The 24870-nt window shown below is 41.1% G+C and overlaps 21 non-coding genes across 21 annotated transcripts; all 21 read left to right on the forward strand.

Annotated features, from left to right (window-relative positions):
* Positions 1–2123: 2123 nt before the first annotated feature.
* TRNAL-AAG (transfer RNA leucine (anticodon AAG)) lies at positions 2124–2205 on the forward strand. The gene has a single exon. It is a non-coding gene; the product is annotated as a tRNA-Leu (tRNA).
* Positions 2206–4359: 2154 nt separating this feature from the next.
* TRNAL-AAG (transfer RNA leucine (anticodon AAG)) lies at positions 4360–4441 on the forward strand. Its single transcript has one exon. It is a non-coding gene; the product is annotated as a tRNA-Leu (tRNA).
* Positions 4442–4918: 477 nt separating this feature from the next.
* Positions 4919–5000, forward strand: TRNAL-AAG (transfer RNA leucine (anticodon AAG)). The gene has a single exon. It is a non-coding gene; the product is annotated as a tRNA-Leu (tRNA).
* Positions 5001–5477: 477 nt separating this feature from the next.
* Positions 5478–5559, forward strand: TRNAL-AAG (transfer RNA leucine (anticodon AAG)). Its single transcript has one exon. It is a non-coding gene; the product is annotated as a tRNA-Leu (tRNA).
* Positions 5560–6595: 1036 nt separating this feature from the next.
* Positions 6596–6677, forward strand: TRNAL-AAG (transfer RNA leucine (anticodon AAG)). Its single transcript has one exon. It is a non-coding gene; the product is annotated as a tRNA-Leu (tRNA).
* Positions 6678–7154: 477 nt separating this feature from the next.
* TRNAL-AAG (transfer RNA leucine (anticodon AAG)) lies at positions 7155–7236 on the forward strand. Its single transcript has one exon. It is a non-coding gene; the product is annotated as a tRNA-Leu (tRNA).
* A 477-nt stretch (positions 7237–7713) lies between these two features.
* TRNAL-AAG (transfer RNA leucine (anticodon AAG)) lies at positions 7714–7795 on the forward strand. Its single transcript has one exon. It is a non-coding gene; the product is annotated as a tRNA-Leu (tRNA).
* A 1036-nt stretch (positions 7796–8831) lies between these two features.
* TRNAL-AAG (transfer RNA leucine (anticodon AAG)) lies at positions 8832–8913 on the forward strand. The gene has a single exon. It is a non-coding gene; the product is annotated as a tRNA-Leu (tRNA).
* Positions 8914–11067: 2154 nt separating this feature from the next.
* Positions 11068–11149, forward strand: TRNAL-AAG (transfer RNA leucine (anticodon AAG)). The gene has a single exon. It is a non-coding gene; the product is annotated as a tRNA-Leu (tRNA).
* Positions 11150–11626: 477 nt separating this feature from the next.
* On the forward strand, positions 11627–11708 carry TRNAL-AAG (transfer RNA leucine (anticodon AAG)). The gene has a single exon. It is a non-coding gene; the product is annotated as a tRNA-Leu (tRNA).
* A 1036-nt stretch (positions 11709–12744) lies between these two features.
* On the forward strand, positions 12745–12826 carry TRNAL-AAG (transfer RNA leucine (anticodon AAG)). Its single transcript has one exon. It is a non-coding gene; the product is annotated as a tRNA-Leu (tRNA).
* A 2713-nt stretch (positions 12827–15539) lies between these two features.
* On the forward strand, positions 15540–15621 carry TRNAL-AAG (transfer RNA leucine (anticodon AAG)). The gene has a single exon. It is a non-coding gene; the product is annotated as a tRNA-Leu (tRNA).
* Positions 15622–16098: 477 nt separating this feature from the next.
* TRNAL-AAG (transfer RNA leucine (anticodon AAG)) lies at positions 16099–16180 on the forward strand. Its single transcript has one exon. It is a non-coding gene; the product is annotated as a tRNA-Leu (tRNA).
* Positions 16181–17213: 1033 nt separating this feature from the next.
* On the forward strand, positions 17214–17295 carry TRNAL-AAG (transfer RNA leucine (anticodon AAG)). The gene has a single exon. It is a non-coding gene; the product is annotated as a tRNA-Leu (tRNA).
* A 477-nt stretch (positions 17296–17772) lies between these two features.
* Positions 17773–17854, forward strand: TRNAL-AAG (transfer RNA leucine (anticodon AAG)). Its single transcript has one exon. It is a non-coding gene; the product is annotated as a tRNA-Leu (tRNA).
* Positions 17855–20005: 2151 nt separating this feature from the next.
* On the forward strand, positions 20006–20087 carry TRNAL-AAG (transfer RNA leucine (anticodon AAG)). Its single transcript has one exon. It is a non-coding gene; the product is annotated as a tRNA-Leu (tRNA).
* Positions 20088–21120: 1033 nt separating this feature from the next.
* On the forward strand, positions 21121–21202 carry TRNAL-AAG (transfer RNA leucine (anticodon AAG)). The gene has a single exon. It is a non-coding gene; the product is annotated as a tRNA-Leu (tRNA).
* A 477-nt stretch (positions 21203–21679) lies between these two features.
* On the forward strand, positions 21680–21761 carry TRNAL-AAG (transfer RNA leucine (anticodon AAG)). The gene has a single exon. It is a non-coding gene; the product is annotated as a tRNA-Leu (tRNA).
* Positions 21762–22238: 477 nt separating this feature from the next.
* On the forward strand, positions 22239–22320 carry TRNAL-AAG (transfer RNA leucine (anticodon AAG)). Its single transcript has one exon. It is a non-coding gene; the product is annotated as a tRNA-Leu (tRNA).
* Positions 22321–22797: 477 nt separating this feature from the next.
* On the forward strand, positions 22798–22879 carry TRNAL-AAG (transfer RNA leucine (anticodon AAG)). The gene has a single exon. It is a non-coding gene; the product is annotated as a tRNA-Leu (tRNA).
* A 1036-nt stretch (positions 22880–23915) lies between these two features.
* On the forward strand, positions 23916–23997 carry TRNAL-AAG (transfer RNA leucine (anticodon AAG)). The gene has a single exon. It is a non-coding gene; the product is annotated as a tRNA-Leu (tRNA).
* The last annotated feature ends 873 nt before the right edge of the window (positions 23998–24870 follow it).

The raw sequence follows: 24870 nt of genomic DNA on the forward strand, positions 1-24870 counted from the left end.
TCTGAACATTTTAGTGGTCAGAAGAACTTGCTTTTGAGGATGCTCAGAAATGGACTTTTTGGCCTTTTCTGAAACCGAACAAACTCTATAAGAAAAGGCTTTTGATGATATTCCCAAGATGTTATGGCACAGATTAAGCTACCCCGATGCGCTAGCTAAGTAGACATTAGGCGCACTCCACGATCTTGCACTTCAAAGCCTTCAATAGCCTAGAAACATCTGAAAAAGCAGTAGTGCGGTAATACTGTTGAACTCACTTGCGTTTGCTTCCTTTCTAACTGGAGGAATGCATTTTCAGCCTTCTGCTGCCATCATTAAATATTCAGCTCGAATGCAGCAACAATTCTTCTTTTTAAATCAAATTCTGGAAAAGGATTTCTTGCCAGGAGAAATGTTCTTTATGAAATCTCTTGGACATTTTGATCCAAAATTATCCACTTTTTCATGGTAGCATGGCCGAGCGGTCTAAGGCGCTGGATTAAGGCTCCAGTCTCTTTGGAGGCGTGGGTTTGAATCCCACTGCTGCCAGTTTTCAATTTTGAAAGCTCTCAAGTTGCTTTCTGAACATTTTAGTGGTCAGAAGAACTTGCTTTTGAGGATGCTCAGAAATGGACTTTTTGGCCTTTTCTGAAACCGAACAAACTCTATAAGAAAAGGCTTTTGATGATATTCCCAAGATGTTATGGCACAGATTAAGCTACCCCGATGCGCTAGCTAAGTAGACATTTGGCGCACTCCACGATCTTGCACTTCAAAGCCTTCAATAGCCTAGAAACATCTGAAAAAGCAGTAGTGCGGTAATACTGTTGAACTCACTTGCGTTTGCTTCCTTTCTAACTGGAGGAATGCATTTTCAGCCTTCTGCTGCCATCATTAAATATTCAGCTCGAATGCAGCAACAATTCTTCTTTTTAAATCACATTCTGGAAAAGGATTTCTTGCCAGGAGAAATGTTATTTATGAAATCTCTTGGACATTTTGATCCCAAATTATCCACTCTTTCATGGTAGCATGGCCGAGCGGTCTAAGGCGCTGGATTAAGGCTCCAGTCTCTTTGGAGGCATGGGTTCGAATACCACTGCTGCCAGTTTTCAATTTTGAAAGCTCTCAAGTTGCTTTCTGAACATTTTAGTGGTCAGAAGAACTTGCTTTTGATGATGCTCAGAAATGGACTTTTTGGCCTTTTCTGAAACCGAACAAACTCTATAAGAAAAGGCTTTTGATGATATTCCCAAGATGTTATGGCACAGATTAAGCTACCCTGATGCGCTAGCTAAGTAGACATTAGGCGCACTCCACGATCTTGCACTTCAAAGCCTTCAATAGCCTAGAAACATCTGAAAAAGCAGTAGTGCGGTAATACTGTTGAACTCACTTGCGTTTGCTTCCTTTCTAACTGGAGGAATGCATTTTCAGCCTTCTGCTGCCATCATTAAATATTCAGCTCGAATGCAGCAACAATTCTTCTTTTTAAATCAAATTCTGGAAAAGGATTTCTTGCCAGGAGAAATGTTCTTTATGAAATCTCTTGGACATTTTGATCCAAAATTATCCACTTTTTCATGGTAGCATGGCCGAGCGGTCTAATGCGCTGGATTAAGGCTCCAGTCTCTTTGGAGGCGTGGGTTCGAATCCCACTGCTGCCAGTTTTCAATTTTGAAAGCTCTCAAGTTGCTTTCTGAACATTTTAGTGGTCAGAAGAACTTGCTTTTGATGATGCTCAGAAACGGACTTTTTGGCCTTTTCTGAAACCGAACAAACTCTATAAGAAAAGGCTTTTGATGATATTCCCAAGATGTTATGGCACAGATTAAGCTACCCCGATGCGCTAGCTAAGTAGACATTAGGCGCACTCCACGATCTTGCACTTCAAAGCCTTCAATAGCCTAGAAACATCTGAAAAAGCAGTAGTGCGGTAATACTGTTGAACTCACTTGCGTTTGCTTCCTTTCTAACTGGAGGAATGCATTTTCAGCCTTCTGCTGCCATCATTAAATATTCAGCTCGAATGCAGCAACAATTCTTCTTTTTAAATCAAATTCTGGAAAAGGATTTCTTGCCAGGAGAAATGTTCTTTATGAAATCTCTTGGACATTTTGATCCAAAATTATCCACTTTTTCATGGTAGCATGGCCGAGCGGTCTAAGGCGCTGGATTAAGGCTCCAGTCTCTTTGGAGGCGTGGGTTCGAATCCCACTGCTGCCAGTTTTCAATTTTGAAAGCTCTCAAGTTGCTTTCTGAACATTTTAGTGGTCAGAAGAACTTGCTTTTGAGGATGCTCAGAAATGGACTTTTTGGCCTTTTCTGAAACCGAACAAACTCTATAAGAAAAGGCTTTTGATGATATTCCCAAGATGTTATGGCACAGATTAAGCTACCCCGATGCGCTAGCTAAGTAGACATTAGGCGCACTCCACGATCTTGCACTTCAAAGCCTTCAATAGCCTAGAAACATCTGAAAAAGCAGTAGTGCGGTAATACTGTTGAACTCACTTGCGTTTGCTTCCTTTCTAACTGGAGGAATGCATTTTCAGCCTTCTGCTGCCATCATTAAATATTCAGCTCGAATGCAGCAACAATTCTTCTTTTTAAATCAAATTCTGGAAAAGGATTTCTTGCCAGGAGAAATGTTCTTTATGAAATCTCTTGGACATTTTGATCCAAAATTATCCACTTTTTCATGGTAGCATGGCCGAGCGGTCTAAGGCGCTGGATTAAGGCTCCAGTCTCTTTGGAGGCGTGGGTTTGAATCCCACTGCTGCCAGTTTTCAATTTTGAAAGCTCTCAAGTTGCTTTCTGAACATTTTAGTGGTCAGAAGAACTTGCTTTTGAGGATGCTCAGAAATGGACTTTTTGGCCTTTTCTGAAACCGAACAAACTCTATAAGAAAAGGCTTTTGATGATATTCCCAAGATGTTATGGCACAGATTAAGCTACCCTGATGCGCTAGCTAAGTAGACATTAGGCGCACTCCACGATCTTGCACTTCAAAGCCTTCAATAGCCTAGAAACATCTGAAAAAGCAGTAGTGCGGTAATACTGTTGAACTCACTTGCGTTTGCTTCCTTTCTAACTGGAGGAATGCATTTTCAGCCTTCTGCTGCCATCATTAAATATTCAGCTCGAATGCAGCAACAATTCTTCTTTTTAAATCAAATTCTGGAAAAGGATTTCTTGCCAGGAGAAATGTTCTTTATGAAATCTCTTGGACATTTTGATCCAAAATTATCCACTTTTTCATGGTAGCATGGCCGAGCGGTCTAATGCGCTGGATTAAGGCTCCAGTCTCTTTGGAGGCGTGGGTTCGAATCCCACTGCTGCCAGTTTTCAATTTTGAAAGCTCTCAAGTTGCTTTCTGAACATTTTAGTGGTCAGAAGAACTTGCTTTTGATGATGCTCAGAAACGGACTTTTTGGCCTTTTCTGAAACCGAACAAACTCTATAAGAAAAGGCTTTTGATGATATTCCCAAGATGTTATGGCACAGATTAAGCTACCCCGATGCGCTAGCTAAGTAGACATTAGGCGCACTCCACGATCTTGCACTTCAAAGCCTTCAATAGCCTAGAAACATCTGAAAAAGCAGTAGTGCGGTAATACTGTTGAACTCACTTGCGTTTGCTTCCTTTCTAACTGGAGGAATGCATTTTCAGCCTTCTGCTGCCATCATTAAATATTCAGCTCGAATGCAGCAACAATTCTTCTTTTTAAATCAAATTCTGGAAAAGGATTTCTTGCCAGGAGAAATGTTCTTTATGAAATCTCTTGGACATTTTGATCCAAAAATATCCACTTTTTCATGGTAGCATGGCCGAGCGGTCTAAGGCGCTGGATTAAGACTCCAGTCTCTTTGGAGGCGTGGGTTCGAATCGCACTGCTGCCAGTTTTCAATTTTGAAAGCTCTCAAGTTGCTTTCTGAACATTTTAGTGGTCAGAAGAACTTGCTTTTGATGATGCTCAGAAATGGACTTTTTGGCCTTTTCTGAAACCGAACAAACTCTATAAGAAAAGGCTTTTGATGATATTCCCAAGATGTTATGGCACAGATTAAGCTACCCTGATGCGCTAGCTAAGTAGACATTAGGCGCACTCCACGATCTTGCACTTCAAAGCCTTCAATAGCCTAGAAACATCTGAAAAAGCAGTAGTGCGGTAATACTGTTGAACTCACTTGCGTTTGCTTCCTTTCTAACTGGAGGAATGCATTTTCAGCCTTCTGCTGCCATCATTAAATATTCAGCTCGAATGCAGCAACAATTCTTCTTTTTAAATCAAATTCTGGAAAAGGATTTCTTGCCAGGAGAAATGTTCTTTATGAAATCTCTTGGACATTTTGATCCCAAATTATCCACTTTTTCATGGTAGCATGGCCGAGCGGTCTAAGGCGCTGGATTAAGGCTCCAGTCTCTTTGGAGGCGTGGGTTCGAATCCCACTGCTGCCAGTTTTCAATTTTGAAAGCTCTCAAGTTGCTTTCTGAACATTTTAGTGGTCAGAAGAACTTGCTTTTGAGGATGCTCAGAAATGGACTTTTTGGCCTTTTCTGAAACCGAACAAACTCTATAAGAAAAGGCTTTTGATGATATTCCCAAGATGTTATGGCACAGATTAAGCTACCCCGATGCGCTAGCTAAGTAGACATTAGGCGCACTCCACGATCTTGCACTTCAAAGCCTTCAATAGCCTAGAAACATCTGAAAAAGCAGTAGTGTGGTAATACTGTTGAACTCACTTGCGTTTGCTTCCTTTCTAACTGGAGGAATGCATTTTCAGCCTTCTGCTGCCATCATTAAATATTCAGCTCGAATGCAGCAACAATTCTTCTTTTTAAATCAAATTCTGGAAAAGGATTTCTTGCCAGGAGAAATGTTCTTTATGAAATCTCTTGGACATTTTGATCCCAAATTATCCACTTTTTCATGGTAGCATGGCCGAGCGGTCTAAGGCGCTGGATTAAGGCTCCAGTCTCTTTGGAGGCGTGGGTTCGAATCCCACTGCTGCCAGTTTTCAATTTTGAAAGCTCTCAAGTTGCTTTCTGAACATTTTAGTGGTCAGAAGAACTTGCTTTTGATGATGCTCAGAAATGGACTTTTTGGCCTTTTCTGAAACCGAACAAACTCTATAAGAAAAGGCTTTTGATGATATTCCCAAGATGTTATGGCACAGATTAAGCTACCCTGATGCGCTAGCTAAGTAGACATTAGGCGCACTCCACGATCTTGCACTTCAAAGCCTTCAATAGCCTAGAAACATCTGAAAAAGCAGTAGTGCGGTAATACTGTTGAACTCACTTGCGTTTGCTTCCTTTCTAACTGGAGGAATGCATTTTCAGCCTTCTGCTGCCATCATTAAATATTCAGCTCGAATGCAGCAACAATTCTTCTTTTTAAATCAAATTCTGGAAAAGGATTTCTTGCCAGGAGAAATGTTCTTTATGAAATCTCTTGGACATTTTGATCCCAAATTATCCACTTTTTCATGGTAGCATGGCCGAGCGGTCTAAGGCGCTGGATTAAGGCTCCAGTCTCTTTGGAGGCGTGGGTTCGAATCCCACTGCTGCCAGTTTTCAATTTTGAAAGCTCTCAAGTTGCTTTCTGAACATTTTAGTGGTCAGAAGAACTTGCTTTTGAGGATGCTCAGAAATGGACTTTTTGGCCTTTTCTGAAACCGAACAAACTCTATAAGAAAAGGCTTTTGATGATATTCCCAAGATGTTATGGCACAGATTAAGCTACCCCGATGCGCTAGCTAAGTAGACATTAGGCGCACTCCACGATCTTGCACTTCAAAGCCTTCAATAGCCTAGAAACATCTGAAAAAGCAGTAGTGTGGTAATACTGTTGAACTCACTTGCGTTTGCTTCCTTTCTAACTGGAGGAATGCATTTTCAGCCTTCTGCTGCCATCATTAAATATTCAGCTCGAATGCAGCAACAATTCTTCTTTTTAAATCAAATTCTGGAAAAGGATTTCTTGCCAGGAGAAATGTTCTTTATGAAATCTCTTGGACATTTTGATCCCAAATTATCCACTTTTTCATGGTAGCATGGCCGAGCGGTCTAAGGCGCTGGATTAAGGCTCCAGTCTCTTTGGAGGCGTGGGTTCGAATCGCACTGCTGCCAGTTTTCAATTTTGAAAGCTCTCAAGTTGCTTTCTGAACATTTTAGTGGTCAGAAGAACTTGCTTTTGATGATGCTCAGAAATGGACTTTTTGGCCTTTTCTGAAACCGAACAAACTCTATAAGAAAAGGCTTTTGATGATATTCCCAAGATGTTATGGCACAGATTAAGCTACCCTGATGCGCTAGCTAAGTAGACATTAGGCGCACTCCACGATCTTGCACTTCAAAGCCTTCAATAGCCTAGAAACATCTGAAAAAGCAGTAGTGCGGTAATACTGTTGAACTCACTTGCGTTTGCTTCCTTTCTAACTGGAGGAATGCATTTTCAGCCTTCTGCTGCCATCATTAAATATTCAGCTCGAATGCAGCAACAATTCTTCTTTTTAAATCAAATTCTGGAAAAGGATTTCTTGCCAGGAGAAATGTTCTTTATGAAATCTCTTGGACATTTTGATCCCAAATTATCCACTTTTTCATGGTAGCATGGCCGAGCGGTCTAAGGCGCTGGATTAAGGCTCCAGTCTCTTTGGAGGCGTGGGTTCGAATCCCACTGCTGCCAGTTTTCAATTTTGAAAGCTCTCAAGTTGCTTTCTGAACATTTTAGTGGTCAGAAGAACTTGCTTTTGAGGATGCTCAGAAATGGACTTTTTGGCCTTTTCTGAAACCGAACAAACTCTATAAGAAAAGGCTTTTGATGATATTCCCAAGATGTTATGGCACAGATTAAGCTACCCCGATGCGCTAGCTAAGTAGACATTAGGCGCACTCCACGATCTTGCACTTCAAAGCCTTCAATAGCCTAGAAACATCTGAAAAAGCAGTAGTGTGGTAATACTGTTGAACTCACTTGCGTTTGCTTCCTTTCTAACTGGAGGAATGCATTTTCAGCCTTCTGCTGCCATCATTAAATATTCAGCTCGAATGCAGCAACAATTCTTCTTTTTAAATCAAATTCTGGAAAAGGATTTCTTGCCAGGAGAAATGTTCTTTATGAAATCTCTTGGACATTTTGATCCCAAATTATCCACTTTTTCATGGTAGCATGGCCGAGCGGTCTAAGGCGCTGGATTAAGGCTCCAGTCTCTTTGGAGGCGTGGGTTCGAATCCCACTGCTGCCAGTTTTCAATTTTGAAAGCTCTCAAGTTGCTTTCTGAACATTTTAGTGGTCAGAAGAACTTGCTTTTGATGATGCTCAGAAATGGACTTTTTGGCCTTTTCTGAAACCGAACAAACTCTATAAGAAAAGGCTTTTGATGATATTCCCAAGATGTTATGGCACAGATTAAGCTACCCTGATGCGCTAGCTAAGTAGACATTAGGCGCACTCCACGATCTTGCACTTCAAAGCCTTCAATAGCCTAGAAACATCTGAAAAAGCAGTAGTGCGGTAATACTGTTGAACTCACTTGCGTTTGCTTCCTTTCTAACTGGAGGAATGCATTTTCAGCCTTCTGCTGCCATCATTAAATATTCAGCTCGAATGCAGCAACAATTCTTCTTTTTAAATCAAATTCTGGAAAAGGATTTCTTGCCAGGAGAAATGTTCTTTATGAAATCTCTTGGACATTTTGATCCCAAATTATCCACTTTTTCATGGTAGCATGGCCGAGCGGTCTAAGGCGCTGGATTAAGGCTCCAGTCTCTTTGGAGGCGTGGGTTCGAATCCCACTGCTGCCAGTTTTCAATTTTGAAAGCTCTCAAGTTGCTTTCTGAACATTTTAGTGGTCAGAAGAACTTGCTTTTGAGGATGCTCAGAAATGGACTTTTTGGCCTTTTCTGAAACCGAACAAACTCTATAAGAAAAGGCTTTTGATGATATTCCCAAGATGTTATGGCACAGATTAAGCTACCCCGATGCGCTAGCTAAGTAGACATTAGGCGCACTCCACGATCTTGCACTTCAAAGCCTTCAATAGCCTAGAAACATCTGAAAAAGCAGTAGTGTGGTAATACTGTTGAACTCACTTGCGTTTGCTTCCTTTCTAACTGGAGGAATGCATTTTCAGCCTTCTGCTGCCATCATTAAATATTCAGCTCGAATGCAGCAACAATTCTTCTTTTTAAATCAAATTCTGGAAAAGGATTTCTTGCCAGGAGAAATGTTCTTTATGAAATCTCTTGGACATTTTGATCCCAAATTATCCACTTTTTCATGGTAGCATGGCCGAGCGGTCTAAGGCGCTGGATTAAGGCTCCAGTCTCTTTGGAGGCGTGGGTTCGAATCGCACTGCTGCCAGTTTTCAATTTTGAAAGCTCTCAAGTTGCTTTCTGAACATTTTAGTGGTCAGAAGAACTTGCTTTTGATGATGCTCAGAAATGGACTTTTTGGCCTTTTCTGAAACCGAACAAACTCTATAAGAAAAGGCTTTTGATGATATTCCCAAGATGTTATGGCACAGATTAAGCTACCCTGATGCGCTAGCTAAGTAGACATTAGGCGCACTCCACGATCTTGCACTTCAAAGCCTTCAATAGCCTAGAAACATCTGAAAAAGCAGTAGTGCGGTAATACTGTTGAACTCACTTGCGTTTGCTTCCTTTCTAACTGGAGGAATGCATTTTCAGCCTTCTGCTGCCATCATTAAATATTCAGCTCGAATGCAGCAACAATTCTTCTTTTTAAATCAAATTCTGGAAAAGGATTTCTTGCCAGGAGAAATGTTCTTTATGAAATCTCTTGGACATTTTGATCCCAAATTATCCACTTTTTCATGGTAGCATGGCCGAGCGGTCTAAGGCGCTGGATTAAGGCTCCAGTCTCTTTGGAGGCGTGGGTTCGAATCCCACTGCTGCCAGTTTTCAATTTTGAAAGCTCTCAAGTTGCTTTCTGAACATTTTAGTGGTCAGAAGAACTTGCTTTTGAGGATGCTCAGAAATGGATTTTTTGGCCTTTTCTGAAACCGAACAAACTCTATAAGAAAAGGCTTTTGATGATATTCCCAAGATGTTATGGCACAGATTAAGCTACCCCGATGCGCTAGCTAAGTAGACATTAGGCGCATTTCACGATCTTGCACTTCAAAGCCTTCAATAGCCTAGAAACATCTGAAAAAGCAGTAGTGTGGTAATACTGTTGAACTCACTTGCGTTTGCTTCCTTTCTAACTGGAGGAATGCATTTTCAGCCTTCTGCTGCCATCATTAAATATTCAGCTCGAATGCAGCAACAATTCTTCTTTTTAAATCAAATTCTGGAAAAGGATTTCTTGCCAGGAGAAATGTTCTTTATGAAATCTCTTGGACATTTTGATCCCAAATTATCCACTTTTTCATGGTAGCATGGCCGAGCGGTCTAAGGCGCTGGATTAAGGCTCCAGTCTCTTTGGAGGCGTGGGTTCGAATCGCACTGCTGCCAGTTTTCAATTTTGAAAGCTCTCAAGTTGCTTTCTGAACATTTTAGTGGTCAGAAGAACTTGCTTTTGATGATGCTCAGAAATGGACTTTTTGGCCTTTTCTGAAACCGAACAAACTCTATAAGAAAAGGCTTTTGATGATATTCCCAAGATGTTATGGCACAGATTAAGCTACCCCGATGCGCTAGCTAAGTAGACATTAGGCGCACTCCACGATCTTGCACTTCAAAGCCTTCAATAGCCTAGAAACATCTGAAAAAGCAGTAGTGCGGTAATACTGTTGAACTCACTTGCGTTTGCTTCCTTTCTAACTGGAGGAATGCATTTTCAGCCTTCTGCTGCCATCATTAAATATTCAGCTCGAATGCAGCAACAATTCTTCTTTTTAAATCAAATTCTGGAAAAGGATTTCTTGCCAGGAGAAATGTTCTTTATGAAATCTCTTGGACATTTTGATCCCAAATTATCCACTTTTTCATGGTAGCATGGCCGAGCGGTCTAAGGCGCTGGATTAAGGCTCCAGTCTCTTTGGAGGCGTGGGTTCGAATCGCACTGCTGCCAGTTTTCAATTTTGAAAGCTCTCAAGTTGCTTTCTGAACATTTTAGTGGTCAGAAGAACTTGCTTTTGATGATGCTCAGAAATGGACTTTTTGGCCTTTTCTGAAACCGAACAAACTCTATAAGAAAAGGCTTTTGATGATATTCCCAAAATGTTATGGCACAGATTAAGCTACCCTGATGCGCTAGCTAAGTAGACATTAGGCGCACTCCACGATCTTGCACTTCAAAGCCTTCAATAGCCTAGAAACATCTGAAAAAGCAGTAGTGCGGTAATACTGTTGAACTCACTTGCGTTTGCTTCCTTTCTAACTGGAGGAATGCATTTTCAGCCTTCTGCTGCCATCATTAAATATTCAGCTCGAATGCAGCAACAATTCTTCTTTTTAAATCAAATTCTGGAAAAGGATTTCTTGCCAGGAGAAATGTTCTTTATGAAATCTCTTGGACATTTTGATCCAAAAATATCCACTTTTTCATGGTAGCATGGCCGAGCGGTCTAAGGCGCTGGATTAAGACTCCAGTCTCTTTGGAGGCGTGGGTTCGAATCGCACTGCTGCCAGTTTTCAATTTTGAAAGCTCTCAAGTTGCTTTCTTAACATTTTAGTGGTCAGAAGAACTTGCTTTTGATGATGCTCAGAAATGGACTTTTTGGCCTTTTCTGAAACCGAACAAACTCTATAAGAAAAGGCTTTTGATGATATTCCCAAGATGTTATGGCACAGATTAAGCTACCCTGATGCGCTAGCTAAGTAGACATTAGGCGCACTCCACGATCTTGCACTTCAAAGCCTTCAATAGCCTAGAAACATCTGAAAAAGCAGTAGTGCGGTAATACTGTTGAACTCACTTGCGTTTGCTTCCTTTCTAACTGGAGGAATGCATTTTCAGCCTTCTGCTGCCATCATTAAATATTCAGCTCGAATGCAGCAACAATTCTTCTTTTTAAATCAAATTCTGGAAAAGGATTTCTTGCCAGGAGAAATGTTCTTTATGAAATCTCTTGGACATTTTGATCCCAAATTATCCACTTTTTCATGGTAGCATGGCCGAGCGGTCTAAGGCGCTGGATTAAGGCTCCAGTCTCTTTGGAGGCGTGGGTTCGAATCCCACTGCTGCCAGTTTTCAATTTTGAAAGCTCTCAAGTTGCTTTCTGAACATTTTAGTGGTCAGAAGAACTTGCTTTTGAGGATGCTCAGAAATGGACTTTTTGGCCTTTTCTGAAACCGAACAAACTCTATAAGAAAAGGCTTTTGATGATATTCCCAAGATGTTATGGCACAGATTAAGCTACCCCGATGCGCTAGCTAAGTAGACATTAGGCGCACTCCACGATCTTGCACTTCAAAGCCTTCAATAGCCTAGAAACATCTGAAAAAGCAGTAGTGTGGTAATACTGTTGAACTCACTTGCGTTTGCTTCCTTTCTAACTGGAGGAATGCATTTTCAGCCTTCTGCTGCCATCATTAAATATTCAGCTCGAATGCAGCAACAATTCTTCTTTTTAAATCAAATTCTGGAAAAGGATTTCTTGCCAGGAGAAATGTTCTTTATGAAATCTCTTGGACATTTTGATCCCAAATTATCCACTTTTTCATGGTAGCATGGCCGAGCGGTCTAAGGCGCTGGATTAAGGCTCCAGTCTCTTTGGAGGCGTGGGTTCGAATCCCACTGCTGCCAGTTTTCAATTTTGAAAGCTCTCAAGTTGCTTTCTGAACATTTTAGTGGTCAGAAGAACTTGCTTTTGATGATGCTCAGAAATGGACTTTTTGGCCTTTTCTGAAACCGAACAAACTCTATAAGAAAAGGCTTTTGATGATATTCCCAAGATGTTATGGCACAGATTAAGCTACCCTGATGCGCTAGCTAAGTAGACATTAGGCGCACTCCACGATCTTGCACTTCAAAGCCTTCAATAGCCTAGAAACATCTGAAAAAGCAGTAGTGCGGTAATACTGTTGAACTCACTTGCGTTTGCTTCCTTTCTAACTGGAGGAATGCATTTTCAGCCTTCTGCTGCCATCATTAAATATTCAGCTCGAATGCAGCAACAATTCTTCTTTTTAAATCAAATTCTGGAAAAGGATTTCTTGCCAGGAGAAATGTTCTTTATGAAATCTCTTGGACATTTTGATCCCAAATTATCCACTTTTTCATGGTAGCATGGCCGAGCGGTCTAAGGCGCTGGATTAAGGCTCCAGTCTCTTTGGAGGCGTGGGTTCGAATCGCACTGCTGCCAGTTTTCAATTTTGAAAGCTCTCAAGTTGCTTTCTGAACATTTTAGTGGTCAGAAGAACTTGCTTTTGATGATGCTCAGAAATGGACTTTTTGGCCTTTTCTGAAACCGAACAAACTCTATAAGAAAAGGCTTTTGATGATATTCCCAAGATGTTATGGCACAGATTAAGCTACCCTGATGCGCTAGCTAAGTAGACATTAGGCGCACTCCACGATCTTGCACTTCAAAGCCTTCAATAGCCTAGAAACATCTGAAAAAGCAGTAGTGCGGTAATACTGTTGAACTCACTTGCGTTTGCTTCCTTTCTAACTGGAGGAATGCATTTTCAGCCTTCTGCTGCCATCATTAAATATTCAGCTCGAATGCAGCAACAATTCTTCTTTTTAAATCAAATTCTGGAAAAAGGTTTCTTGCCAGGAGAAATGTTCTTTATGAAATCTCTTGGACATTTTGATCCCAAATTATCCACTTTTTCATGGTAGCATGGCCGAGCGGTCTAAGGCGCTGGATTAAGGCTCCAGTCTCTTTGGAGGCGTGGGTTCGAATCCCACTGCTGCCAGTTTTCAATTTTGAAAGCTCTCAAGTTGCTTTCTGAACATTTTAGTGGTCAGAAGAACTTGCTTTTGAGGATGCTCAGAAATGGATTTTTTGGCCTTTTCTGAAACCGAACAAACTCTATAAGAAAAGGCTTTTGATGATATTCCCAAGATGTTATGGCACAGATTAAGCTACCCCGATGCGCTAGCTAAGTAGACATTAGGCGCATTTCACGATCTTGCACTTCAAAGCCTTCAATAGCCTAGAAACATCTGAAAAAGCAGTAGTGTGGTAATACTGTTGAACTCACTTGCGTTTGCTTCCTTTCTAACTGGAGGAATGCATTTTCAGCCTTCTGCTGCCATCATTAAATATTCAGCTCGAATGCAGCAACAATTCTTCTTTTTAAATCAAATTCTGGAAAAGGATTTCTTGCCAGGAGAAATGTTCTTTATGAAATCTCTTGGACATTTTGATCCCAAATTATCCACTTTTTCATGGTAGCATGGCCGAGCGGTCTAAGGCGCTGGATTAAGGCTCCAGTCTCTTTGGAGGCGTGGGTTCGAATCGCACTGCTGCCAGTTTTCAATTTTGAAAGCTCTCAAGTTGCTTTCTGAACATTTTAGTGGTCAGAAGAACTTGCTTTTGATGATGCTCAGAAATGGACTTTTTGGCCTTTTCTGAAACCGAACAAACTCTATAAGAAAAGGCTTTTGATGATATTCCCAAGATGTTATGGCACAGATTAAGCTACCCCGATGCGCTAGCTAAGTAGACATTAGGCGCACTCCACGATCTTGCACTTCAAAGCCTTCAATAGCCTAGAAACATCTGAAAAAGCAGTAGTGCGGTAATACTGTTGAACTCACTTGCGTTTGCTTCCTTTCTAACTGGAGGAATGCATTTTCAGCCTTCTGCTGCCATCATTAAATATTCAGCTCGAATGCAGCAACAATTCTTCTTTTTAAATCAAATTCTGGAAAAGGATTTCTTGCCAGGAGAAATGTTCTTTATGAAATCTCTTGGACATTTTGATCCCAAATTATCCACTTTTTCATGGTAGCATGGCCGAGCGGTCTAAGGCGCTGGATTAAGGCTCCAGTCTCTTTGGAGGCGTGGGTTCGAATCGCACTGCTGCCAGTTTTCAATTTTGAAAGCTCTCAAGTTGCTTTCTGAACATTTTAGTGGTCAGAAGAACTTGCTTTTGATGATGCTCAGAAATGGACTTTTTGGCCTTTTCTGAAACCGAACAAACTCTATAAGAAAAGGCTTTTGATGATATTCCCAAGATGTTATGGCACAGATTAAGCTACCCCGATGCGCTAGCTAAGTAGACATTAGGCGCACTCCACGATCTTGCACTTCAAAGCCTTCAATAGCCTAGAAACATCTGAAAAAGCAGTAGTGCGGTAATACTGTTGAACTCACTTGCGTTTGCTTCCTTTCTAACTGGAGGAATGCATTTTCAGCCTTCTGCTGCCATCATTAAATATTCAGCTCGAATGCAGCAACAATTCTTCTTTTTAAATCAAATTCTGGAAAAGGATTTCTTGCCAGGAGAAATGTTCTTTATGAAATCTCTTGGACATTTTGATCCCAAATTATCCACTTTTTCATGGTAGCATGGCCGAGCGGTCTAAGGCGCTGGATTAAGGCTCCAGTCTCTTTGGAGGCGTGGGTTCGAATCGCACTGCTGCCAGTTTTCAATTTTGAAAGCTCTCAAGTTGCTTTCTGAACATTTTAGTGGTCAGAAGAACTTGCTTTTGATGATGCTCAGAAATGGACTTTTTGGCCTTTTCTGAAACCGAACAAACTCTATAAGAAAAGGCTTTTGATGATATTCCCAAGATGTTATGGCACAGATTAAGCTACCCCGATGCGCTAGCTAAGTAGACATTAGGCGCACTCCACGATCTTGCACTTCAAAGCCTTCAATAGCCTAGAAACATCTGAAAAAGCAGTAGTGCGGTAATACTGTTGAACTCACTTGCGTTTGCTTCCTTTCTAACTGGAGGAATGCATTTTCAGCCTTCTGCTGCCATCATTAAATATTCAGCTCGAATGCAGCAACAATTCTTCTTTTTAAATCAAATTCTGGAAAAGGATTTCTTGCCAGGAGAAATGTTCTTTATGAAATCTCTTGGACATTTTGATCCCAAATTATCCACTTTTTCATGGTAGCATGGCCGAGCGGTCTAAGGCGCTGGATTAAGGCTCCAGTCTCTTTGGAGGCGTGGGTTCGAATCGCACTGCTGCCAGTTTTCAATTTTGAAAGCTCTCAAGTTGCTTTCTGAACATTTTAGTGGTCAGAAGAACTTGCTTTTGATGATGCTCAGAAATGGACTTTTTGGCCTTTTCTGAAACCGAACAAACTCTATAAGAAAAGGCTTTTGATGATATTCCCAAGATGTTATGGCACAGATTAAGCTACCCCGATGCGCTAGCTAAGTAGACATTAGGCGCACTCCACGATCTTGCACTTCAAAGCCTTCAATAGCCTAGAAACATCTGAAAAAGCAGTAGTGCGGTAATACTGTTGAACTCACTTGCGTTTGCTTCCTTTCTAACTGGAGGAATGCATTTTCAGCCTTCTGCTGCCATCATTAAATATTCAGCTCGAATGCAGCAACAATTCTTCTTTTTAGATCAAATTCTGGAAAAGGATTTCTTGCCAGGAGAAATGTTCTTTATGAAATCTCTTGGACATTTTGATCCAAAATTATCCACTTTTTCATGGTAGCATGGCCGAGCGGTCTAAGGCGCTGGATTAAGGCTCCAGTCTCTTTGGAGGCGTGGGTTCGAATCCCACTGCTGCCAGTTTTCAATTTTGAAAGCTCTCAAGTTGCTTTCTGAACATTTTAGTGGTCAGAAGAACTTGCTTTTGAGGATGCTCAGAAATGGACTTTTTGGCCTTTTCTGAAACCGAACAAACTGTATAAGAAAAGGCTTTTGATGATATTCCCAAGATGTTATGGCACAGATTAAGCTACCCTGATGCGCTAGCTAAGTAGACATTAGGCGCACTCCACGATCTTGCACTTCAAAGCCTTCAATAGCCTAGAAACATCTGAAAAAGCAGTAGTGCGGTAATACTGTTGAACTCACTTGCGTTTGCTTCCTTTCTAACTGGAGGAATGCATTTTCAGCCTTCTGCTGCCATCATTAAATATTCAGCTCGAATGCAGCAACAATTCTTCTTTTTAAATCAAATTCTGGAAAAGGATTTCTTGCCAGGAGAAATGTTCTTTATGAAATCTCTTGGACATTTTCATCCAAAATTATCCACTTTTTCATGGTAGCATGGCCGAGCGGTCTAAGGCGCTGGATTAAGGCTCCAGTCTCTTTGGAGGCGTGGGTTCGAATCCCACTGCTGCCAGTTTTCAATTTTGAAAGCTCTCAAGTTGCTTTCTGAACATTTTAGTGGTCAGAAGAACTTGCTTTTGAGGATGCTCAGAAATGGACTTTTTGGCCTTTTCTGAAACCGAACAAACTCTATAAGAAAAGGCTTTTGATGATATTCCCAAGATGTTATGGCACAGATTAAGCTACCCCGATGCGCTAGCTAAGTAGACATTAGGCGCACTCCACGATCTTGCACTTCAAAGCCTTCAATAGCCTAGAAACATCTGAAAAAGCAGTAGTGCGGTAATACTGTTGAACTCACTTGCGTTTGCTTCCTTTCTAACTGGAGGAATGCATTTTCAGCCTTCTGCTGCCATCATTAAATATTCAGCTCGAATGCAGCAACAATTCTTCTTTTTAAATCAAATTCTGGAAAAGGATTTCTTGCCAGGAGAAATGTTCTTTATGTAATCTCTTGGACATTTTGATCCAAAATTATCCACTTTTTCATGGTAGCATGGCCGAGCAGTCTAAGGCGCTGGATTAAGGCTCCAGTCTCTTTGGAGGTGTGGGTTCGAATCCCACTGCTGCCAGTTTTCAATTTTGAAAGCTCTCAAGTTGCTTTCTGAACATTTTAGTGGTCAGAAGAACTTGCTTTTGATGATGCTCAGAAATGGACTTTTTGGCCTTTTCTGAAACCGAACAAACTGTATAAGAAAAGGCTTTTGATGATATTCCCAAGATGTTATGGCACAGATTAAGCTACCCTTATGTGCTAGCTAAGTAGACATTAGGCGCACTCCACGATCTTGCACTTCAAAGCCTTCAATAGCCTAGAAACATCTGAAAAAGCAGTAGTGCGGTAATACTGTTGAACTCACTTGCGTTTGCTTCCTTTCTAACTGGAGGAATGCATTTTCAGCCTTCTGCTGCCATCATTAAATATTCAGCTCGAATGCAGCAATTCTTCTTTTTAAATCAAATTCTGGAAAAGGATTTCTTGCCAGGAGAAATGTTCTTTATGAAATCTCTTGGACATTTTGATCCAAAATTATCCACTTTTTCATGGTAGCATGGCCGAGCGGTCTAAGGCGCTGGATTAAGGCTCCAGTCTCTTTGGAGGCGTGGGTTCGAATCCCACTGCTGCCAGTTTTCAATTTTGAAAGCTCTCAAGTTGCTTTCTGAACATTTTAGTGGTCAGAAGAACTTGCTTTTGATGATGCTCAGAAATGGACTTTTTGGCCTTTTCTGAAACCGAACAAACTGTATAAGAAAAGGCTTTTGATGATATTCCCAAGATGTTATGGCACAGATTAAGCTACCCTGATGCGCTAGCTAAGTAGACATTAGGCGCACTCCACGATCTTGCACTTCAAAGCCTTCAATAGCCTAGAAACATCTGAAAAAGCAGTAGTGCGGTAATACTGTTGAACTCACTTGCGTTTGCTTCCTTTCTAACTGGAGGAATGCATTTTCAGCCTTCTGCTGCCATCATTAAATATTCAGCTCGAATGCAGCAACAATTCTTCTTTTTAAATCAAATTCTGGAAAAGGATTTCTTGCCAGGAGAAATGTTCTTTATGAAATCTCTTGGACATTTTGATCCAAAATTATCCACTTTTTCATGGTAGCATGGCCGAGCGGTCTAAGGCGCTGGATTAAGGCTCCAGTCTCTTTGGAGGCGTGGGTTCGAATCCCACTGCTGCCAGTTTTCAATTTTGAAAGCTCTCAAGTTGCTTTCTGAACATTTTAGTGGTCAGAAGAACTTGCTTTTGATGATGCTCAGAAATGGACTTTTTGGCCTTTTCTGAAACCGAACAAACTCTATAAGAAAAGGCTTTTGATGATATTCCCAAGATGTTATGGCACAGATTAAGCTACCCCGATGCGCTAGCTAAGTAGACATTAGGCGCACTCCACGATCTTGCACTTCAAAGCCTTCAATAGCCTAGAAACATCTGAAAAAGCAGTAGTGCGGTAATACTGTTGAACTCACTTGCGTTTGCTTCCTTTCTAACTGGAGGAATGCATTTTCAGCCTTCTGCTGCCATCATTAAATATTCAGCTCGAATGCAGCAACAATTCTTCTTTTTAAATCAAATTCTGGAAAAGGATTTCTTGCCAGGAGAAATGTTCTTTATGAAATCTCTTGGACATTTTGATCCAAAATTATCCACTTTTTCATGGTAGCATGGCCGAGTGGTCTAATGCGCTGGATTAAGGCTCCAGTCTCTTTGGAGGCGTGGGTTCGAATCCCACTGCTGCCAGTTTTCAATTTTGAAAGCTCTCAAGTTGCTTTCTGAACATTTTAGTGGTCAGAAGAACTTGCTTTTGATGATGCTCAGAAACGGACTTTTTGGCCTTTTCTGAAACCGAACAAACTCTATAAGAAAAGGCTTTTGATGATATTCCCAAGATGTTATGGCACAGATTAAGCTACCCCGATGCGCTAGCTAAGTAGACATTAGGCGCACTCCACGATCTTGCACTTCAAAGCCTTCAATAGCCTAGAAACATCTGAAAAAGCAGTAGTGCGGTAATACTGTTGAACTCACTTGCGTTTGCTTCCTTTCTAACTGGAGGAATGCATTTTCAGCCTTCTGCTGCCATCATTAAATATTCAGCTCGAATGCAGCAACAATTCTTCTTTTTAAATCAAATTCTGGAAAAGGATTTCTTGCCAGGAGAAATGTTCTTTATGAAATCTCTTGGACATTTTGATCCCAAATTATCCACTTTTTCATGGTAGCATGGCCGAGCGGTCTAATGCGCTGGATTAAGGCTCCAGTCTCTTTGGAGGCGTGGGTTCGAATCGCACTGCTGCCAGTTTTCAATTTTGAAAGCTCTCAAGTTGCTTTCTGAACATTTTAGTGGTCAGAAGAACTTGCTTTTGATGATGCTCAGAAATGGACTTTTTGGCCTTTTCTGAAACCGAACAAACTGTATAAGAAAAGGCTTTTGATGATATTCCCAAGATGTTATGGCACAGATTAAGCTACCCTGATGCGCTAGCTAAGTAGACATTAGGCGCACTCCACGATCTTGCACTTCAAAGCCTTCAATAGCCTAGAAACATCAGAAAAAGCAGTAGTGCGGTAATACTGTTGAACTCACTTGCGTTTGCTTCCTTTCTAACTGGAGGAATGCATTTTCAGCCTTCTGCTGCCATCATTAAATATTCAGCTCGAATGCAGCAACAATTCTTTTTAAATCAAATTCTGGAAAAGGATTTCTTGCCAGGAGAAATGTTCTTTATGAAATCTCTTGGACATTTTGATCCAAAATTATCCACTTTTTCATGGTAGCATGGCCGAGCGGTCTAAGGCGCTGGATTAAGGCTCCAGTCTCTTTGGAGGTGTGGGTTCGAATCCCACTGCTGCCAGTTTTCAATTTTGAAAGCTCTCAAGTTGCTTTCTGAACATTTTAGTGGTCAGAAGAACTTGCTTTTGAGGATGCTCAGAAATGGACTTTTTGGCCTTTTCTGAAACCGAACAAACTCTATAAGAAAAGGCTTTTGATGATATTCCCAAGATGTTATGGCACAGATTAAGCTACCCTGATGCGCTAGCTAAGTAGACATTAGGCGCACTCCACGATCTTGCACTTCAAAGCCTTCAATAGCCTAGAAACATCTGAAAAAGCAGTAGTGCGGTAATACTGTTGAACTCACTTGCGTTTGCTTCCTTTCTAACTGGAGGAATGCATTTTCAGCCTTCTGCTGCCATCATTAAATATTCAGCTCGAATGCAGCAACAATTCTTCTTTTTAAATCAAATTCTGGAAAAGGATTTCTTGCCAGGAGAAATGTTCTTTATGAAATCTCTTGGACATTTTGATCCAAAATTATCCACTTTTTCATGGTAGCATGGCCGAGCGGTCTAAGGCGCTGGATTAAGGCTCCAGTCTCTTTGGAGGCGTGGGTTCGAATCCCACTGCTGCCAGTTTTCAATTTTGAAAGCTCTCAAGTTGCTTTCTGAACATTTTAGTGGTCAGAAGAACTTGCTTTTGAGGATGCTCAGAAATGGACTTTTTGGCCTTTTCTGAAACCGAACAAACTCTATAAGAAAAGGCTTTTGATGATATTCCCAAGATGTTATGGCACAGATTAAGCTACCCCGATGCGCTAGCTAAGTAGACATTAGGCGCACTCCACGATCTTGCACTTCAAAGCCTTCAATAGCCTAGAAACATCTGAAAAAGCAGTAGTGCGGTAATACTGTTGAACTCACTTGCGTTTGCTTCCTTTCTAACTGGAGGAATGCATTTTCAGCCTTCTGCTGCCATCATTAAATATTCAGCTCGAATGCAGCAACAATTCTTTTTAAATCAAATTCTGGAAAAGGATTTCTTGCCAGGAGAAATGTTCTTTATGAAATCTCTTGGACATTTTGATCCAAAATTATCCACTTTTTCATGGTAGCATGGCCGAGCGGTCTAAGGCGCTGGATTAAGGCTTCAGTCTCTTTGGAGGCATGGGTTCGAATCCCACTGCTGCCAGTTTTCAATTTTGAAAGCTCTCAAGTTGCTTTCTGAACATTTTAGTGGTCAGAAGAACTTGCTTTTGAGGATGCTCAGAAATGGACTTTTTGGCCTTTTCTGAAACCGAACAAACTGTATAAGAAAAGGCTTTTGATGATATTCCCAAGATGTTATGGCACAGATTAAGCTACCCTGATGCGCTAGCTAAGTAGACATTAGGCGCACTCCACGATCTTGCACTTCAAAGCCTTCAATAGCCTAGAAACATCTGAAAAAGCAGTAGTGCGGTAATACTGTTGAACTCACTTGCGTTTGCTTCCTTTCTAACTGGAGGAATGCATTTTCAGCCTTCTGCTGCCATCATTAAATATTCAGCTCGAATGCAGCAACAATTCTTCTTTTTAAATCAAATTCTGGAAAAGGATTTCTTGCCAGGAGAAATGTTCTTTATGAAATCTCTTGGACATTTTCATCCAAAATTATCCACTTTTTCATGGTAGCATGGCCGAGCGGTCTAAGGCGCTGGATTAAGGCTCCAGTCTCTTTGGAGGCGTGGGTTCGAATCCCACTGCTGCCAGTTTTCAATTTTGAAAGCTCTCAAGTTGCTTTCTGAACATTTTAGTGGTCAGAAGAACTTGCTTTTGAGGATGCTCAGAAATGGACTTTTTGGCCTTTTCTGAAACCGAACAAACTCTATAAGAAAAGGCTTTTGATGATATTCCCAAGATGTTATGGCACAGATTAAGCTACCCCGATGCGCTAGCTAAGTAGACATTAGGCGCACTCCACGATCTTGCACTTCAAAGCCTTCAATAGCCTAGAAACATCTGAAAAAGCAGTAGTGCGGTAATACTGTTGAACTCACTTGCGTTTGCTTCCTTTCTAACTGGAGGAATGCATTTTCAGCCTTCTGCTGCCATCATTAAATATTCAGCTCGAATGCAGCAACAATTCTTCTTTTTAAATCAAATTCTGGAAAAGGATTTCTTGCCAGGAGAAATGTTCTTTATGAAATCTCTTGGACATTTTGATCCCAAATTATCCACTTTTTCATGGTAGCATGGCCGAGCGGTCTAAGGCGCTGGATTAAGGCTCCAGTCTCTTTGGAGGCGTGGGTTCGAATCCCACTGCTGCCAGTTTTCAATTTTGAAAGCTCTCAAGTTGCTTTCTGAACATTTTAGTGGTCAGAAGAACTTGCTTTTGAGGATGCTCAGAAATGGACTTTTTGGCCTTTTCTGAAACCGAACAAACTCTATAAGAAAAGGCTTTTGATGATATTCCCAAGATGTTATGGCACAGATTAAGCTACCCCGATGCGCTAGCTAAGTAGACATTAGGCGCACTCCACGATCTTGCACTTCAAAGCCTTCAATAGCCTAGAAACATCTGAAAAAGCAGTAGTGTGGTAATACTGTTGAACTCACTTGCGTTTGCTTCCTTTCTAACTGGAGGAATGCATTTTCAGCCTTCTGCTGCCATCATTAAATATTCAGCTCGAATGCAGCAACAATTCTTCTTTTTAAATCAAATTCTGGAAAAGGATTTCTTGCCAGGAGAAATGTTCTTTATGAAATCTCTTGGACATTTTGATCCCAAATTATCCACTTTTTCATGGTAGCATGGCCGAGCGGTCTAAGGCGCTGGATTAAGGCTCCAGTCTCTTTGGAGGCGTGGGTTCGAATCCCACTGCTGCCAGTTTTCAATTTTGAAAGCTCTCAAGTTGCTTTCTGAACATTTTAGTGGTCAGAAGAACTTGCTTTTGATGATGCTCAGAAATGGACTTTTTGGCCTTTTCTGAAACCGAACAAACTCTATAAGAAAAGGCTTTTGATGATATTCCCAAGATGTTATGGCACAGATTAAGCTACCCTGATGCGCTAGCTAAGTAGACATTAGGCGCACTCCACGATCTTGCACTTCAAAGCCTTCAATAGCCTAGAAACATCTGAAAAAGCAGTAGTGCGGTAATACTGTTGAACTCACTTGCGTTTGCTTCCTTTCTAACTGGAGGAATGCATTTTCAGCCTTCTGCTGCCATCATTAAATATTCAGCTCGAATGCAGCAACAATTCTTCTTTTTAAATCAAATTCTGGAAAAGGATTTCTTGCCAGGAGAAATGTTCTTTATGAAATCTCTTGGACATTTTGATCCCAAATTATCCACTTTTTCATGGTAGCATGGCCGAGCGGTCTAAGGCGCTGGATTAAGGCTCCAGTCTCTTTGGAGGCGTGGGTTCGAATCCCACTGCTGCCAGTTTTCAATTTTGAAAGCTCTCAAGTTGCTTTCTGAACATTTTAGTGGTCAGAAGAACTTGCTTTTGAGGATGCTCAGAAATGGACTTTTTGGCCTTTTCTGAAACCGAACAAACTCTATAAGAAAAGGCTTTTGATGATATTCCCAAGATGTTATGGCACAGATTAAGCTACCCCGATGCGCTAGCTAAGTAGACATTAGGCGCACTCCACGATCTTGCACTTCAAAGCCTTCAATAGCCTAGAAACATCTGAAAAAGCAGTAGTGTGGTAATACTGTTGAACTCACTTGCGTTTGCTTCCTTTCTAACTGGAGGAATGCATTTTCAGCCTTCTGCTGCCATCATTAAATATTCAGCTCGAATGCAGCAACAATTCTTCTTTTTAAATCAAATTCTGGAAAAGGATTTCTTGCCAGGAGAAATGTTCTTTATGAAATCTCTTGGACATTTTGATCCCAAATTATCCACTTTTTCATGGTAGCATGGCCGAGCGGTCTAAGGCGCTGGATTAAGGCTCCAGTCTCTTTGGAGGCGTGGGTTCGAATCGCACTGCTGCCAGTTTTCAATTTTGAAAGCTCTCAAGTTGCTTTCTGAACATTTTAGTGGTCAGAAGAACTTGCTTTTGATGATGCTCAGAAATGGACTTTTTGGCCTTTTCTGAAACCGAACAAACTCTATAAGAAAAGGCTTTTGATGATATTCCCAAGATGTTATGGCACAGATTAAGCTACCCTGATGCGCTAGCTAAGTAGACATTAGGCGCACTCCACGATCTTGCACTTCAAAGCCTTCAATAGCCTAGAAACATCTGAAAAAGCAGTAGTGCGGTAATACTGTTGAACTCACTTGCGTTTGCTTCCTTTCTAACTGGAGGAATGCATTTTCAGCCTTCTGCTGCCATCATTAAATATTCAGCTCGAATGCAGCAACAATTCTTCTTTTTAAATCAAATTCTGGAAAAGGATTTCTTGCCAGGAGAAATGTTCTTTATGAAATCTCTTGGACATTTTGATCCCAAATTATCCACTTTTTCATGGTAGCATGGCCGAGCGGTCTAAGGCGCTGGATTAAGGCTCCAGTCTCTTTGGAGGCGTGGGTTCGAATCCCACTGCTGCCAGTTTTCAATTTTGAAAGCTCTCAAGTTGCTTTCTGAACATTTTAGTGGTCAGAAGAACTTGCTTTTGAGGATGCTCAGAAATGGATTTTTTGGCCTTTTCTGAAACCGAACAAACTCTATAAGAAAAGGCTTTTGATGATATTCCCAAGATGTTATGGCACAGATTAAGCTACCCCGATGCGCTAGCTAAGTAGACATTAGGCGCATTTCACGATCTTGCACTTCAAAGCCTTCAATAGCCTAGAAACATCTGAAAAAGCAGTAGTGTGGTAATACTGTTGAACTCACTTGCGTTTGCTTCCTTTCTAACTGGAGGAATGCATTTTCAGCCTTCTGCTGCCATCATTAAATATTCAGCTCGAATGCAGCAACAATTCTTCTTTTTAAATCAAATTCTGGAAAAGGATTTCTTGCCAGGAGAAATGTTCTTTATGAAATCTCTTGGACATTTTGATCCCAAATTATCCACTTTTTCATGGTAGCATGGCCGAGCGGTCTAAGGCGCTGGATTAAGGCTCCAGTCTCTTTGGAGGCGTGGGTTCGAATCGCACTGCTGCCAGTTTTCAATTTTGAAAGCTCTCAAGTTGCTTTCTGAACATTTTAGTGGTCAGAAGAACTTGCTTTTGATGATGCTCAGAAATGGACTTTTTGGCCTTTTCTGAAACCGAACAAACTCTATAAGAAAAGGCTTTTGATGATATTCCCAAGATGTTATGGCACAGATTAAGCTACCCCGATGCGCTAGCTAAGTAGACATTAGGCGCACTCCACGATCTTGCACTTCAAAGCCTTCAATAGCCTAGAAACATCTGAAAAAGCAGTAGTGCGGTAATACTGTTGAACTCACTTGCGTTTGCTTCCTTTCTAACTGGA

This window comes from Eleutherodactylus coqui, chromosome 13, assembly GCF_035609145.1.
Source record: "Eleutherodactylus coqui strain aEleCoq1 chromosome 13, aEleCoq1.hap1, whole genome shotgun sequence".
Taxonomy (NCBI): domain Eukaryota; kingdom Metazoa; phylum Chordata; class Amphibia; order Anura; family Eleutherodactylidae; genus Eleutherodactylus; species Eleutherodactylus coqui.